An 18,826-nucleotide genomic window follows, 5' to 3' on the forward strand; every position below is an offset into this window, starting at 1 on the left:
ATAGGCTTCGTCTCTAGGCCGAAAAACATGCCCATATCAAATTTGAAGACGATCGGATAAAAATTGCGACCTGTATTTTGTACACAATTTAACAAGGACAGACGGACATACAGACAAACGGGCATAGCTAAATCGAATCAGAAAGTGATTCTGAGTCGATCGGTATACTTATCAATGGGTCGATCCCTCCACCTTTAGGGTGTTACAAACAAATGCACTAAGTTATAATACCCTGTACCACACTAGTTGTGTTGGGTATAAAAAATAATTATACAATAACTGAAGTACTTTAGTTTTTATTGACCTTTGAAATTTGAAAGTAATTCTGGCTCACCCTGTATGTGCCTATAACGCATCCCCACCACTAGACTGTAACTGACATATTCTAATGAAGTTAATATAATGCACAATGTGTTTTATTATCCTCATCATAAAAAAAAATCATTCATTCATTGTAAAAAAAGGTAGTAATACAGAAGACAGCAGTGCGTATGATTAATGTTAATGTAACACATCACATTTTTATACCTCATACGCAACCCTGTACAAATTTTCAAATGAAATTCGTTATATATATACACCCAACACCGTAGGACAGGGGGTATATTCATTTAGTCATTCCGTTTGCAACACATCGAAATATCAATTTCCGACCCTACAAAGTATATATATTTCGGATCGGTGTAAAATTCAAAGACGATTTAAACATGACCGTGTGTCTGTTCGTCTATCCGTCTGTCCGTCCGTCTGTTGTAATCAATCTAGAGCCTTCAACAATTGAGATATTAAGCTAAAATTTGGCACAGATACGTCTTTTTGATGCACGCTGCTTAAGTTCTTTAACGGGCCAAATCGGACCATATTTAGATATAGCTGCTATATAGACCGATTTTCCGATAAAGGGCCTAATGCCCATAAATGCTTAATAGTCATCCGATTTCGCTGAAATTTGAAACAGTGAGTAGTTTTAGTTGTTGTTTAGTTGTCCTCCCGACATCTGACCCAAATATGGTCCATATTGGACTATATTTATATATAGCTGATATATATACTGAACTGCCGATAAAGGGCAAAAGCCCAAAAAAGCTTTATTTATTACCCGATTTGGCTGAAATTTAAAACAGTGAGTTATTTTAAGCCTCCTGATATCTGACCTAAATATGGATCAGATCGGATTATATTTAGCTATAGCCGCCATATAGACCGATATCCCGATAAAGGGTCTGAAGGCCATAAAAGCTTTATTTATTACCCGATTTGGTAGAAATTTTTAACAATGTCTTATTTTAAGCCTCCCGACATCTGACCTAAATATGGTTCATATTGGACTATATTTAGATATAGCTGCCATATAGACCGATCTCCCAATAAAGGGTCTGAAGGCCATAAAAGCTTTATTTTTTATTCGATTTCGCTGAAATTTGGAACAGTGAGTAGGTTAAAGCCTCGCAACATCCGGTCTAAATATGGGTAAGATCGGACTATATTTTGATATAGCTGCCATATAGACCGATCTCCCGATTAAGGGTCTGAGGCCCATAAGAGCTTTATTTATTACCCGATTTTGCTGAAATCTAAAACAGAGGGTTATTTTAAGCCACCCGACATCTGACCTAAATATAGTTCAGATTGGACTATATTTAGATATAGCTGCCATATAGAACGATCTCCCGAAAAAGGATCTGAAGCCCATAAAAGCTTTATTTATTACCCGATTTCGCTTAAATTTATAACAGTGGGTTATTTTAAGCCTCCCGACATCCTACCTAAATATGGATTAGATTGGTCCATATTTAGATATAGCTGCCATATAGACCGATCTGCCGATAAAGGGTCTGAAGCCCATAAAAACTTTATTTTTTACCCGATTTTGCTGAAATTTAAAACAGAGGGTTATTTTAAGCCTCCCGACATCTGACCTAAATATGGTTCAGATTGGACTATATTTAGATATAGCTGCCATATAGAACGATCTCCCGAAAAAGGATCTGAAGCCCATAAAAGCTTTATTTATTACCCGATTTCGCTTAAATTTATAACAGTAGGTTATTTTAAGCCTCCCGACATCCTACCTAAATATGGATTAGATTGGTCCATATTTAGATATAGCTGCCATATAGACCGATCTGCCGATAAAGGGTCTGAAGCCCATAAAAACTTTATTTATTACCTGATTTCGCTTAAATTTATAACAGTAGGTTATTTTAAGCCTCCCGACATCCTACCTAAATATGGATTAGATTGGTCCATATTTAGATATAGCTGCCATATAGACCGATCTGCCGATAAAGGGTCTGAAGCCAATAAAAACTTTATTTATTACCCGATTTCGCCGAAATTTGGAACAGTGAGTAGGGTATAGCCTCCTAACATCCGGTTTAAATATGGTTCACATCGGACTATGTATAGATATAGCTGTCATATAGACCGATCTCCCGATAATGGGACTGAAGGCCATAAAAGCTTTATTTATTACCCGATTTGGCTGAAATTTAAAACAGTGGGTTATTTTTTGCCTCCCGACATCCGACCTTAATATGAATTAGTTCGGTCCATATTTAGGTAAAGCTGCCATATAGACCGATCTCCCGATAAAGGATCTGATGGCCATAAAAGCTTTATTTATTATCCGATTTTGCTGAAATTTAAAACAGTGGGTTATTTTAGGCCTCTCAAAATCTGACCTAAATATGGTTCTGATCGAACTATGTTTAGATATATCTGCCATACAGACCGATGTCCCGATAAAGGGTATGAAGGCCATAAAAGTTTTATTTAATCCCGATTTCGTTGAAATTTGAAACAGTGAGTTTTTTGGAGCCTTCCGATGTCCGACCTTTATATGGTTCAGATCGGTTTGTAATTGGATATATCTGCCAAAAAGACCATTATTATGTTCTACAAAATTGTATAGTGTCATATATATAAAAGACCACTCAATGTCCGTGTCAAATTTGGGTGCTTAAGTCATCCAATGTTCACCGGATTCCAACGAAAGGGGGTTTTCATATATACCCGAGGTGGTGGGTATCCAAAGTTCGGCCTGGCCGAACTTATGCCTTTTTACTTGTTTCATGTCCTTTTTTTACAAATGAATGACTATAGACTTTCTTTTTATTTCTCCCCATTACAGTCGATATATCCAACTGTCTTCCACGTATTCCAAAAATAAAATTTATTGTATTTTTCTTTTCAATACCATGAATTAAATACTAAACATTTTCTTTGTATTTCTTGCCATTACAGTTGGAATTTTCCATTGTTGCTGGCTGTGAATGCACGTGTCTCTCATTGTCAGTTGGAAACCGAAAGCGGAGAACTTCTTCATTGATACTCTGTAGGAATATCAACATCAGCATTATCACATCACATCCAACCGGGGAAGCCCATTAATTATTAACAATCATTTAATCAAGGTGAGTTGTTGCTTTTTTGTTTTCTCTCTCTCTCCCTCTCTATCTCTTTATGTAAATATAAATTTCTTTTGTTGTTTCTTTTTTTTATTAATTTACCTCCCATAAATCACATTAACCTTTATAATCAAATTAATTATGTGGAGAGAAATCTCCATGCTTAATCATCAGAAGCCTCAATGCTTTTAGAAAAATTGTAAATTAATTTAAAAAAGATTTTGTCGTTTTTCCCCTGACGGACTGACCGTAGACCGTAGCTTTGTGGTGTAGGTGGTATTGCCCGTGTCTAGAGATGCCACCATATCTGTTGGCCCCCAACATTAAAGGCATTAATTAATTTTTTTTAATGCCACTAATTAACGCATCAATAAATTGTTTTTATCACTGACATATCATTGAACGGGCGGGAAAAAACCAACAACAATATTTATTTACCGGAAGCAGCTCAGGGCATACCACATGAATTGTAATGCAGTTATGCATAATTTGTTTGGTATATGGGGCATTCCATGGGGAAATATACACTTGTGAATTGTGAATAAACTATGAACCTGCAAAGAAATAAGGCCTTATCTCACAATCGATACGTTTTTCTAAGGCGTATGGGTTGGCATAGGGCTCGGGAATCCAGGATATCGAGGTATTAAATATTCAGTGCCACATTTATGCTTCGAAGTACTCAACGAGATAAGAGTGACGTTGTAGACACTAAAAGTTAGAGTGATTTCTATTTTAGAGGAAAACCACATACAAAGCTGCCAAATTATCTCTCTGAACATAATTTGGCACCTACCACAGACTTCGCTCATGCTAATGGATGTTTCCACCATAACTTAGATTTGGAGATATGTGTTTTCCCAGTACTTCCATGTTGTATGCCTTGGGTGCCACCGTGGGACAAAGGTTGGAATGTCCGTCTGCGAAGTTGAACGCATGGGTTTGAATACTGGCGAGAACATCCATAAAACTCCCGTCCGAATGCTGACAATATTTGTGAGGTATTAGTTCATGTGAATGGTAATGGTGGTATATTGAGTTGCCCAAAAAGTAATTGCGGATTTTTTAAAAGAAAGTAAATGCATTTTTAATAAAACTTAGAATGAACTTTAATCAAATATACTTTTTTTACACTTTTTTTCTAAAGCAAGCTAAAAGTAACAGCTGATAACTGACAGAAGAAAGAATGCAATTACAGAGTCACAAGCTGTGAAAAAATTTGTCAACGCCGACTATATGAAAAATCCGCAATTACTTTTTTGGGCAACCCAATATAATGGAATGGAATGGTGGTATATATAAAATTCAATTTGTGTTTGTTTGTCCGTACAGACTCAAAAATGGCTGAACCGATTGCCTTGCGCCTTCACAGATTGCGTAGGTTGGTCTGGAAGGAAGGGGGACGGACCCTCCCCCTCACCCCAAATGTACCACCCAAAAAATAAAGTGAACCGATCGGGACAATATGGAATTCAAATGAAAGATATTCCAGAGTAGAGTACTAATTTCATAATAAAAGATGGGTCCAAGTACCGGGGGGGCCGCCCAGCCCCAAACCCCCTTAAAATAGGTTTATTTGACGATCATGACAGCCCCAAAACCCCTTAAACTAGGTTTATTTGACGATCATGATAATATCGTCATGAATGACACATAGGTGTAGATTACGAATATGGTCAGGAAGTACAAATAGGCTTTATAATTCATTGATATCGGAAGGGGGCGAACCCTCCCTCGTTACCCCAAAAACACCACCCACAGTCAAAAGGACAATATGGGTATCAAATAGAAAGTATGCGGGAGTAGATAACGAATATGGTATACAAATTCATGTCGAAGTATAGAGGGTCACCCCATCCCCACAAAAACGCCGAAAAGGGGCACATTAGCCAATCACGGATATATGGGACTCGGTTTGTTTGTTGCGTGTTGAGTTAAAAACGGCAGAACCGATTTCTCGAAATTTTCGCATATTGTGTAGGTTGGTCTAGAAGGAAACATAGGCTATATAATTTTTCGCTATCGGAGGGGGAACGGACCCTCCTCCCTATGCCAAAAACACAACCGAAAATCAAAAGTGGACCGATCGGGACAATATAGGTATCAAATGAAAGGTATTAGAGAGTAGAATACGAATATGGTATTAGAATTTGAGTCTAAGTACCCATCGGGCCGCGCCAAAAGCAAAACTTCCCCTAAACGGACATATTGGACGTTCATTTCAAGATGGGGCTCAAATTAAAGGTATTCGGAAGTAGATTTCGAATCTGGCATGAGAACATTTCCCCCAGGAAGAAGATTTCCTCCAGGAACTGAGAAGGGGCAAATTCTCACACATCAATGAGTGCTTTCCGATTCAAGTTTAATCTGAATGATAAGGGATCTTTTTTTATAGCCGAGTCCGAACGGCATCCCGCAGTGCGACACCTCTTTGGGGAAAATTTTTTAAATGACCATGCATGGCATTGTACCTCGCCAACACTAAGAGGGGATAAACACCGCTTTGTCCGATGTTCTCGCCAGGATTCGAACGCGTTCAGCGTCATAGGCTACAATGGCACGAATTCGATATCCGCATTCAGGGCGAAGTGTCCCCACCCTAAAAAGATATTAGAGAGTTAAAGAAGGCGCAGCGGAGCGGGCCCGGTTCGGCTAGTAACATATAAAATATAACATAACATATAAAAACTTCACCCCAAAGAGGTGTCGCCCTCAGACACGGCTATTAAAAGGGAGTTCTTTTTCAATGAGCTTAAACTTCAATCGTACAGCACTCATGGAGGAAGTTTGCTCCAACTGGTTTGGGACTTGACTATAAGTTTTGAGTACCAAAATGGCTTGTTGAAATCCTTCTTGGGTAGGAACTTGATTTCTTTTGCATGGTGCCCGTGCACGCTTTCAAAAACCCGTAGGCTGAACCCAATTTAAAAAGGTTTTCAAGCATAAATCGCCCCATACTGCAAAAATTTCATATTCGATATTCCCACGAAGTTCATAAATCGTCGCTTGCTTGCTGGCATAGATCGTAGACTTGACTTAGCCCCACAGCAAATGGTCTGATGGCATCAAATCGCAAGACCGAGTCGGCCAATCGATTGGACCATTTCATGAGACAACACGTTCTCCTTACAACGTTTCCAATTAACTGATTGTGACATTCGCTGTGTGGCTTTTGGCGTCGTCCTGTATCCAATTGGGACCAAAAATATTCTGTGGCGATTTCCATTCACAGTAACGTGCAAGTCTTGATTATCATGGCTGAGGTACGGCCCAATGACGCCGCCGGCCCATAAACCACACCAAGTCGTAATTTTTCCGGGAGTACGGTGTGGATTGCTTTTTGACCAATAACGCATATTTTGCTTATTGACGACCATTCAGCCAGAAATGAGCCTTATGGCTTTTGGCGCCGTCCTGTTGGAACCTTATGTCCTCCAAGTCAATATCATCCAATTGGGACCAAAAATATTCTGTTATCATTGAAACGTGGCGTTTTCCATTCACAGTAACGTGGCAGTCTTGATTATCATGGCTGAAGTACGGCCCAATGACGCCGCCGGCCCATAAACCACACCAAATCGTAATTTTTTCGGGAGTACGGTGTGGATTGCTTTCTGACCAATAACACATATTTTGCTTATTGACGACCATTCAACCAGAAATGAGCCTTGTGGTTTTTGGCGCCGTCCTGTTGGAACCTTATGTCCTCCAAGTCAATATCATCCAATTGGGACCAAAAATATTCTGTTATCATTGAAACGTGGTGTTTTCCATTCACAGTAACGTGTCAGTCTTGATTATCATGGCTGAAGTACGGCCCAATGACGCCGCCGGCCCATAAACCACACCAAATCGTGATTTTTTCGGGAGTACGGTGTGGATTGCTTTCTGACCAATAACGCATATTTTGCTTATTGACGACCATTAAGCAAGAAATGAGTCTTGGACATAGCGCTCTTAACGTTGAGGCCCCTAACTCTGAATTTCGGTAGTAAATTTCAACAACTTCGATACGTTGTTGGCTAGGAAATCTTTCCAGCATGAAATGGCAAACCTTACTGAAGAGAAATGCCAAAATATGACATCCTTTGCTGCCCCTATCGGCCTACTTTTGTAGCGTCCCCTTTGAAAAACCCTTTGTATTAAAAAAATTAATTTACGACGTTAAGCCTACTATGGTTGCCCAAAAAGTAATTGCGGATTTTTCATATAGTAAGAAAATGATCTTTTCGTTGTAGAAACATGGTTCGGTTAGGTTAGGTTTAATTGTGCTACCACAGGAACAAAATAAGGAAGATGCCTTCTAGTTCCTACCGATGAACCATCCAGATCGCCTTAAAAAGCCCAACAACTTGCGAATGTTTACATCCGCTAAATCAGACAGGTTCTCAAAGAAATGATAGCCTAGAGTGAAACTCATTCTGAATGCTAGTGCGGGACACTCACGCACTGAAGGTGTGCTATAGTCTCTTCTTCTGTCAGCATGTTTTCCGATTAGACAGTGACCTGTCATGACGGACACAATGACTGAGACGTCTGTTCTTGCCAGTGACAGCAAAGCGGTAGACCTCCTCAAGTGTACTCACCAAAACAACCCTTAATCGGCCATATTTACCGACCATGTCAATGTGGGGCTTAAATGAAAGGCATTGGGGAGTAGAGCACGAAATTGATACCCACTTTTGGGGCCAATTCTCTGGGGGTCTTGTTTTAGGGCTTAGTGTTTGGGGGACCACCCCACTACCCAAAACACCCATAAATCGGACATATTTACCGACCATGTCAATGTGGGCCTTAAATGAATGGTTTTGGGGACATTGATACCCACTTTCAGGGCCAATTCTCTGGGGGTCTATTTTTAGGGCTAAGTGTTTTGGGGGACCACCTCACTCCCCAAAACTCCCCTAAATCGGACATATTTACCGACCACGTCAATGTGGGGCTTTAATGACTGGTTTTGGGGACATTGATACCCACTTTCGGGGCCAATTCACTGGGGGTCTATTTTTAGGGCTAAGTGTTTTGGGGGACCACCCCACTTCCCTAAACACCCCTAAATCTGCCATATTTACCGACCACGTCAATGTGAGGCTCAAATGAAAGGTATTGGGGAGTAGAGCACGAAGGTGATACCCACTTTCAGGGTCAATTCTCTGGGGGTCCATCCCTTTTCCAAATGATCCTACAACCAGCAATTATTTACTGACTATCGCAATACGGGGCCCAAATGAAGGCATTTGGAAGTAGAATACGAATATGATACCGAAATGTGGAACCGTTTATTTGGTGCACTTCCCCTACCCCAGAATATATGGGTTGCCCAACAAGTAATTGCGGATTTTTCATATAGTCGGCGTTGACAAATTTTTTCACAGCTTGTGACTCTGTAATTGCATTCTTTCTTCTGTCAGTTAACAGCTGTTACTTTTAGCTTGCTTTAGAAAAAAAATGTAAAAAAAGTATATTTGATTAAAGTTCATTCTAAGTTTTATTAAAAATGCATTTACTTTCTTTAAAAAAAACCGCAATTACTTTTTGGGCAACCCAATTTGAGATTAGAAAACGAATTTGATAACCAATTTTGGGGACAAGTGTTTGGTAGACGCTTCATCCCATAGATTCCCCTAAAATCAAAGGCAATATGGGGTTTTAATAAATGGTATTTGAGAGAAGAGCACGATACTTTAATGTTTTTCAGGTCCAAGTGTTTGGGAGTGTCACCTCACTCCCGAAAACACCCTTAAATTCGACATCATGAGAATATCGGTCTCAAATAAAGTCTTTTAAGAATGGAGTACATCTAACATCCAAACTTAAATGACCCTAAACCCTCTGATCAAATTCTGGCCAGATCAATCTGAGATTCCTGGGGTTAATGGAATGTTCATGGGCAAATTTGCATTTGCAGTATAAACCTCGTTTCAAATATCCATGTCGAATATTTAAAGCAAAGTCCCATAGGTACAGTGGGGGTAGGTGAGTGTATGCATCCTCTTATAATGTCAATTACAATAATAAATTGTCGATTTACCGCAAATTCATTATATTAATGCCATTAACCTACAATTTTTTTAAAATGTAACTCCTTTTTTTTTTGTTGGGGGAAACCATAGAATGATAAAAGTCAATAGCACTTTACACACAAATTTAAAAAAAATATATAAATTCCTTAAATTCTCAGATGACCAAGTGAAAAATTTTCAAAAAATCCATTTTCCATTTAGGCTTTCAAATTTAATCTGCTCGTAAATTTTTCATAATATTTGCTTTCGATGTTGGCCTCGTTACACAGCTCCTGGCAATGCATAAAAGTAAGGCAATTAATATGTGTTTTGTTTCAATCTCCAGCAAATAATGTTCTTTGGCATGATTTAAGCGCCATTAATTCTTCTCTACTTCATTTGTATGCTGCATTTAGCGTAAATACACAAAATCGATTTTTTATTACTTTTTTTGCAATTTTATGTGACACTCATTTCATGTGGCTTATCATCGTCATCGTTATAAGGACATTTATATATCAAATGTAATTTTGTTTTTGCAGCGCCTGTGGTCTGTTTTGTTAACATAATTAAAATTAAAAAAAGTGAGAGAAGAAAAAAACCAACAACACATCCAACATTGAGAGAAGCATTAAAATGTTAATGCGACGACAACACAAAATGCAATGCAAGTTTTTATTGTTTCAAATTAATTGATTTGAGTGCTATATGGTGTGCTTATTAATATTAATGATGTTTCAACAAATCTTTTTTTTTTTTTTTTTGCTTTTTCCTTTGGTGGATTTATTTATTTTCTTAATATGATTTGCATATGTGTTGTTAGAAGGACTTTTTTTTAAAAAAAATGATTTCAATAAAAAGTTTTATTTATGAAATTTTAATGTGAGTTTTTATTGAAGAAAAAAAAAAGTTGATCATACTTCTACATTAACAAAAGTTAAAATATTTATATTTGAAAATTAATGCCGCTGCAGAAATACTTAATTAAATGTTCAAATAAGGTTGACAGGAAAACCTAGAGAAAAAAAACATTCTTAAAGTTTTTTTTATACCCACCAGCGAAGGATGGGGGTATATTCATTTTGTCATTCTGTTTGCAACACATCGAAATATCCATTTCCGACCCTGTAAAGTATATATATATATTCTTGATCAGCGTAAAAATCTAAAACGATCTAGCCATGTCCGTCCGTCTGTCCGTCTCTTTCTTGAAATCACACTACAATCTTTAAAAACAGAGATATTGAGCTGAAACTTGGCACAGATTCTTTTTTCCGTCCATAAGCAGGTTAAGTTCGAAGATGGGCTATATCGGATTATATCTTGATATAGCCCCCATATAGTCCGATCCGCCAATTTAGGGTCTTAGGTAAATAAAACCCCACGTTTAATATACGATTTTGCTGAAATTTGGTACAGTGCAATTCGACATCTTTCTTCAATTTGGCCCAGATCAATGCAGATTTGGATATAGCCCCCATATAGACCAATCTCTCTTTTTAAGGTCTTGGCCCCATACAAGGTGCATTTATTGTCCGATTTTGCCAAAATTTGGAGACAGTGAGTTTTGTTAGGCTCTTCGACGTGCTTCATTATTTTGGCCCAGATCGGTCCAGATTTGGATATAGCTGGCATGTAGACCGATTTCTCGGTTTTATGTTTTAGGGCCATAAAAATCGCAAAAATAATGTCCGATTTTGCCGAAATTTGAGACAGTGTATTGCGTTAGGCTCTTCGACGTCCTTCTTCAATTTGGCCCAGATCGATGGAGATTTTAATATAGCTGCCATATACTGACTGATCTTTCGATTTAAAGTTTTGGGCCCATAAAAGGCGCATTTATTGTCCGATTTCGCCGAGATTTGGGACAGTTCGTTGTGTTACGCTATTCGACATCCGTATCGCAAATGGTTCAGATCGGTTTATTTTTAGTTATAGCTTCTAAAACGACCAATATTTTGTTATACACAATTGAACAATGACTTGTACCGATTAGTATTTGGTCCAAATCGGAACATATTTCGACATAACTGCTATGGGACATAAGGTATGCAATTAATACCCGAGGAGGTGTTGCAATACCAGAGGTGGTGGGTATCCAAAGTTCGGCCCGGCCGAACCTAACGCCTTTTTATTGGGTTGCCCAAAAAGTAACTGCGGATTTTTCATATAGTCGGCGTTGACAAATTTTTTCACAGCTTGTGACTCTGTAATTGCATTCTTTCTTCTGTCAGTTATCAGCTGTTACTTTCAGCTTGCTTGAGAAAAAAAGTGTAAAAAAAGTATATTTGATTAAAGTTCATTCTAATTTTTATTAAAAATGCATTTACTTTCTTTTAAAAAATCCGCAATTACTTTTTGGGCAACCCAATACTTGTTATGTTGAAATTTGGTGCCACTTACTATTATGTTTTTTGCCGCGGCGAAAGGCCTGGAGGCTAAACTTTCCGACTGTTGGACCATAAATGTCTTCCTTCCCTATCTTCGCATTAAAATCTCCCAGAACGATTTTAATATCGTGGGCGGGGCAGTGGTCATATTCTCTCTCTAGGCGCTCGTAGAAAATATCCTTGGTCTGCTCGTCTTTGTCCTCCGTCGGGACATGGGCACAAATAAGGCTGATATTGAAGAAATTGTCTTTTATGCGGATTGTGGCTAGCCTCTCATCCACCGGAGTAAAACTGGAGACAAGGTGTTGCAGTCTCCAACTAACCACAAATCCACAGCCAAATTTATGCCTCGTGTTATGGCAGCTATTGTATAGTCCGTCACCGTTTGGTGTTGTAGTGACGCCATTCCCAGTCCATCGCACTTCCTGTAAGGCGGTAATATCTGCCTTGTACTTCTCTAATACATCCGCCTGCGCGTATACTGCACCTTCTCTATAAAGAGTGCGGACATTCCAGGTGCACATCCGCAAATCATGGTTCTTTTTTCGTTTCCGTGGGTCCTCAACGTTGGGGGGTCCGTTTTTACTTTTCCTTTGTTTCTCATAGTAGTTCTCATAGTTTCCCGGGGGCGGGTTACTGGCCCAGCGCCCCAACCGCATGGGTTTTGTGGGATAGCACATGTATCCCTCGTTGTGGCGAACCGCTTGCTCCAAGATCCGACGCTCGCCGCCAGCCGCCCCTAACCTGGGAACAGACGCTGATGTTGGCCATTGGTTATTTTAAGGTGCCAATAACTCGCCTTGTCATCTCGAGTATCATTGGCACTCAGTATTTAATTAAGAGCCAGTGCCACCTGACTCCTCACTGAGACTCTCCTCTCGAAAATCGATGACTGCCCGCGGCCGCATTTGCCATTCGCAACCTCTGGACGCTCCCGGTATCTTTCAACTAAGCTTCCCGTGATACCTATGGACATCGCACAAGTCGGAGCTCAAAGTTCCAGTTTGTGTGGTGCTCATAGTTTTCCCGTATCGGCCAGCTTCTACAACTTTAAAAAGCCATATCGGATAAAAGATATATATGGGACATATATCAAAATCTGGACCGATTTTGAAGAAATTTAGCACATCTATGTGGACGTCAAATAAAATATCTCGTACTAAATTTTGTAAAAATCGGACCAAACCTGTGGCTTCTACAACCCTAAAAGGCCATAGCGGATGAAAGATATACATATATGGGAGCTATATCTAAATCTGAACCGTATGAAAGATATATATATATGGGAGCTATATCTAAATCTGAACCGATATTTTTGAAAATGAATATCGTTCGTCCTTGGGTCATAAAAGTGCAAAATTTCATGACAATCGGACAATAAATGCGACCTGTACCTTGATCACAAGAATACATGGACAGACAGACAGACGGACAAACGGACATAGCTAAATCGAATCAGGAAGAGATTCTAAGCCGATCGGTATACCAAACAATGAGTCAAGCTCTTCTTTTTCTTGGGGTTACAAACATATGCTCAAACTGATAAAACCCTGTATCAAGTGGTGGTGTAGGGTATACAAATGTATATCCTGTCTCTATATGTATTTTAAAATTATTCTAAATCCATACTAATTTAAAATTTTTTAAATATATTGTTTGTTTTTTTTTTTATTATTTTAAGCTTTCCACTTTTGTTGAGGTTTTGTTGTTCAGTTGTCTCAGTTTTATTTTGTGTATTGCAAAGTTAAAATTTTCATTATTTTTGTGCAATTTTATATTTGGCTGCCAGCTAAATATTGGCTTACCACAATTTGTTTCTGCCACAAGAATGCAGGCAATAGGAAGAAAGGGAATCCACAAAATCGTTCGTTGTTGGTTTGGCTGTTTTGTAAAAACCAACTTAAAGCCCCACCACCTTTTTTCATAAGGCAACAAATGGTTGTGGTGATAGTGGTGGTGGCAGCGGCGTTGGCAATGACTGCGTTGTTGGTGGTAACGTTGGTGATGACGGTGTATTTCTGTTTTTAATTAATATATACCTTAGGATGTCCTTTGCAGGAGGATGAGAATATTTCAATTTGAAGGGGAAGTGTATGGAAATTTGAAAAAAAAAATTACCTTAAGGAAGGGGAGAAAAGACACGCCAATTATATCATATTCTATAAATATATCTAAGAAATCAGATCGAAGGACCTTTTTATAAGAATGGAAATACAAAATGCAAATTTTGCCCATGAACATTCCACTTAGAAACAGGGGCACACTTCTCACATATCAATTAGTGCAGTACGATTCAAGTTTAAGCTCTATGATAAGGGGCCTCCTTTTTATAGCCGAGTCCGAACGGCGTGCCGCAGTGCGACACCTCTTTGGGGAGAAATTTTACATGGCATAGTACCTAACAAATGTTGCCAGCATTAGGAGGGGAAAACTTACGCTGAAAATTTCTGATGGTCTCGGCAGGATTCGATCCCAGTTCAGTGTCATAGGCGGACATGCCAACCTCTGCGCTACAACTGGCTTTTTATAAGGATGCCATACCGAAATCTAACCCAATATAGCCCATTTGCTATCCCTATCCCACAGCAATAGGAAGCAACGTATCTGTGCAAAATATCCCAACGGAATAACCCTATTCGTTCGACCATTCGAAAAAAATCAAATATAAAATCAATGACTTAGATAAAGGAACATCTTTCTGCATGAAATCTGGTAACTCATGTCTCCTCTACTATGGAATATAGCCATTACCAATATATTAGTGTCTCTGAAAAGAAAAGGAGTAAAAGTGGTCGCGTAAGCGGATGGCGTGGCTATTACGATTAGGGGAAAGTTTCCCTGCACTCTAGGAGACATACTTCAGAAAGCTCTACGTGCAACAGCATAGCGGTCTACCGAAAGTGGTCTAGGTATAGATCCGTGCAAGCCAGAAGTAGTTTTTCTCATCAAGAGATACAAGTTGCCTACAGTCAAACCTGTCTCTTTGGGAGGAGAGAATGTTCGATATTAAAGAAAGCGCAAAATACCTGAGTGTTTTGCTGGACAGGATATTCAACTTCAAATCCAACATTTTGGAAAGGACAAGAAAGACAAATCTTGCCCTATACACCTGCAAGAGAGCCATTGGCAAAAGTTGAGGGTTTAGGCCGCGTGTCGTGCATTGGGTATATACTGCAGGTGTCGAACCTATAATTTTATATGGTGTTGTGGTCTGGTGGACGGCGCTTATAAAGTCCTCCTACTGCACAATACCTAACCGGATCCAAAGATGGCTTGTTTGTGCATCACAACCGCACAGAGGACGACCCCATCTAATGCACTGAATTCAATGTTATATCTTATGCCTCTAAACATTGTGGCTAGAAAAATTGCAACGACCACTGCTGTGAGGCTAAGAAGCTTCCTCTTTGGTCATGTGCCGGCTACTAACACTGAGTTATCCTTGATACGATATCCGATGTTCTAAGTAGTGTGGATTACTATTCCTGAGAGAACATAGACTTCTATATGGATGGTTCCAAACTAGACGACCAGGTGGGCTCTCTACTCTACTCTACTCTACTCTACTCTACTCTACTCTACTCTACTCTACTCTACTCTACTCTACTCTACTCTACTCTACTCTACTCTACTCTACTCTACTCTACTCTACTCTACTCTACTCTACTCTACTCTACTCTACTCTACTCTACTCTACTCTACTCTACTCTACTCTACTCTACTCTACTCTACTCTACTCTACTCTACTCTACTCTACTCTACTCTACTCTACTCTACTCTACTCTACTCTACTCTACTCTACTCTACTCTACTCTACTCTACTCTACTCTACTCTACTCTACTCTACTCTACTCTACTCTACTCTACTCTACTCTACTCTACTCTACTCTACTCTACTCTACTCTACTCTACTCTACTCTACTCTACTCTACTCTACTCTACTCTACTCTACTCTACTCTACTCTACTCTACTCTACTCTACTCTACTCTACTCTACTCTACTCTACTCTACTCTACTCTACTCTACTCTACTCTACTCTACTCTACTCTACTCTACTCTACTCTACTCTACTCTACTCTACTCTACTCTACTCTACTCTACTCTACTCTACTCTACTCTACTCTACTCTACTCTACTCTACTCTACTCTACTCTACTCTACTCTACTCTACTCTACTCTACTCTACTCTACTCTACTCTACTCTACTCTACTCTACTCTACTCTACTCTACTCTACTCTACTCTACTCTACTCTACTCTACTCTACTCTACTCTACTCTACTCTACTCTACTCTACTCTACTCTACTCTACTCTACTCTACTCTACTCTACTCTACTCTACTCTACTCTACTCTACTCTACTCTACTCTACTCTACTCTACTCTACTCTACTCTACTCTACTCTACTCTACTCTACTCTACTCTACTCTACTCTACTCTACTCTACTCTACTCTACTCTACTCTACTCTACTCTACTCTACTCTACTCTACTCTACTCTACTTTACTCTACTCTACTCTACTCTGAAATTTTGCACAAATACTTTTTATTAGTGTAGGGCGATTGGGATTGTAAATGGGCCATATAAGTCCATGTTTTGACATAACTGCCGTATAAACCGATCTGGGATCTTGACTTCTTGAGCACCTAGAGGGCGCAATTCTTATCCGATTAGAATGAAATTTTGCACGACTTGTTTTGTTATGATATCCAACCACTGTGCTAAGTATGGTTTAAATCGGTATATAATCTGATATATCTGCCATATAAACCGATCTTGGGTCTTGATTTTCTGAGCTTTTCGAAGGCGCAATTCCTATCCGATTTGGTTGTAGTTTTGCACGTGGTGTTTTGGTATCACTTCCAACATTTGTGCGAAGTGTTGTCCACATCGGTCCATAACCTGGTATAGGTGCCATATAAACCGATCTGGGATCTTGACTTCTTGAGCACCTAGAGGGCGCAATTCTTATCCGATTGGAATGACATTTTGCACGACTTGTTTTGTTATGATATCCAACAACTGTGCTAAGTACGGTTCAAATCGGTATATAATCTGATATATCTGCCATATAAACCGATCTAGGGTCTTGACTTTCTGAGCTTTTCGAAGGCGCAATTCCTATCCGATTTGGTTGTAGTTTTGCACGTGGTGTTTTGGTATCACTTCCAACATTTGTGCGAAGTGTTGTCCACATCGGTCCATAACCTGGTATAGGTGCCATATAAACCGATCTGGGATCTTGACTTCTTGAGCACCTAGAGGGCGCAATTCTTATCCGATTGGAATGAAATTTTGCACAACGTGTTTTGTTATGATATCCAACAACTATGCTAAGTATGGTTCAAATCGGTTCATAACCTGATATTGCTGTCATATAAACCGATCTGGGGACTTGACTTCTTGAGCAGCTAGAGGGCGCAACTCTCATCCGATTTGGCTGAAATTTCGCATGACGTATTTTATTATGACTTTCAACAACTTTGCCAAATAAGGTTCAAATCGGTTCATAGCCTGATATGGCTACCATATAAACCGATCTGGGATCTTGACTTCTTGAGCCTCTAGAGGTCGCAATTATCATCCGATTTGCCTGAAATTTTGTACAACGGATTCTCTCATGACCATCAACATGCGAATTTATTATGGTCTGAATCGGTCTATAGCCTGATGCAGCTCCCATATAAATCAATCTTTCTATTTTACTTCGTGAGCCCCCAAAGGGCGCTATTCTTATTCGAATTGGCTGACATTTTACACAGGTCTCCAAGATATAATTTAATTGTGGTCCGAACCGGACTATAGCTTTATAACGCTCTTATAGTACAGCAAATCTTTTCTTTTATCCGTTTTTTGCCTAATAAGAGATACTGCGCAAAGAACACGACAGATGCGATCCATGGTGGAGATTCGGTCAGGCCGAACTTTTGTATATTCGGTCAGCTCTTACTTGTTTTAAATATTTTTCTCAAAGCATATCGTAAGTCGACATAACATTCAACCTACATATGTCTAGACACTCTTATTTATTCTGAGGTAGCAATGCTCTTCTCTTTCCTCCTGCTCTTCTAGCCCAAGTGGTTGGGATATGCATAATGTGCCTAAACTGTGTCTATTGAAAGTTTCAAAAAAAACCCATCCTTCAATGTAAACTGAATACCAAACACCAACGAATTGTTTGTTTTTGACAGTAAATTTTTCGTTTTGTTATTTTTAAACAAAAGTAAAATATCTTTTTGGCATAAATGAATTTGAATTGTGATGAAAAAAAAATGAAAAACTTTTTAATTGAATCATGTTATCTGTCATAGAAATGAATACATTTTTGAGTCGCCATGAAATCGAGAAATTTGTTCAAATAAACACATATTCAAATATGATGTTGTTCATTTGGGACAGTGAATAAATTTGTAGCCAAATTGAAATTGTTCACTAACATGGAGATTTTAAAAAACTGAGGTAATCAAAGTTCAAAAAATTTGTAAAAATTGTAAATTTTGTTCATGAACATTCCACTAAGGAACAGGGGCAAATTTCTCACATATCAATGAGTGCAGTCCGATTCAAGTTTAAGCTCAATGATAAGGGGCCTACTTTTTATAGCCGAATCCGAACGGCGTGCCCTAGTGCCACACCACTTTGAAGAGAAGTTTTACACGGCATAGTACCTCACAAATATTGCCAACATTGGGAGGGGAAAAGCACCGCTGAAAATTTTTACTGATGGTCTCACCAGGATTCGAACCTAGGCGTTCAGCGTCATGGGCGGACATGCCAGCCTCTGCGCTACGGTGGCCTTCTAATAAACCCTACCCTTAACAATCTTTATGAATTATTCTATGAAGCTAAACTTAAACCAAGTTTTGTCATTGTATCAAAGTTATGCCAAACAATTGAGTCAAGTACTTGAGTCAGTCAATTGTAGGCTATACAAAGCCAATTGTTGATCTCAAAAATGTATGCTTAAACAATGCACATACAATAAAAATATAATTAAATGTGCATAGATGAATGCTGGATAGT

The 18,826-nt window shown here is 39.0% G+C and overlaps 1 protein-coding gene across 3 annotated transcripts in view; it reads left to right on the forward strand.

Annotated features, from left to right (window-relative positions):
* LOC106087032 (protein toll) overlaps positions 1–18,826 on the forward strand; it is a 472,358-nt gene that overhangs the window by 331,025 nt on the left and 122,507 nt on the right. For all 3 annotated transcript variants that reach the window (XM_059363764.1, XM_059363765.1, XM_059363766.1), the window contains one exon: positions 3,247–3,416. The gene's annotated coding sequence lies outside the window, so the exon portion shown is untranslated. The remainder of the gene's footprint in view (positions 1–3,246; positions 3,417–18,826) is intronic.

Source organism: Stomoxys calcitrans, chromosome 2, assembly GCF_963082655.1.
Source record: "Stomoxys calcitrans chromosome 2, idStoCalc2.1, whole genome shotgun sequence".
Classification (NCBI taxonomy): domain Eukaryota; kingdom Metazoa; phylum Arthropoda; class Insecta; order Diptera; family Muscidae; genus Stomoxys; species Stomoxys calcitrans.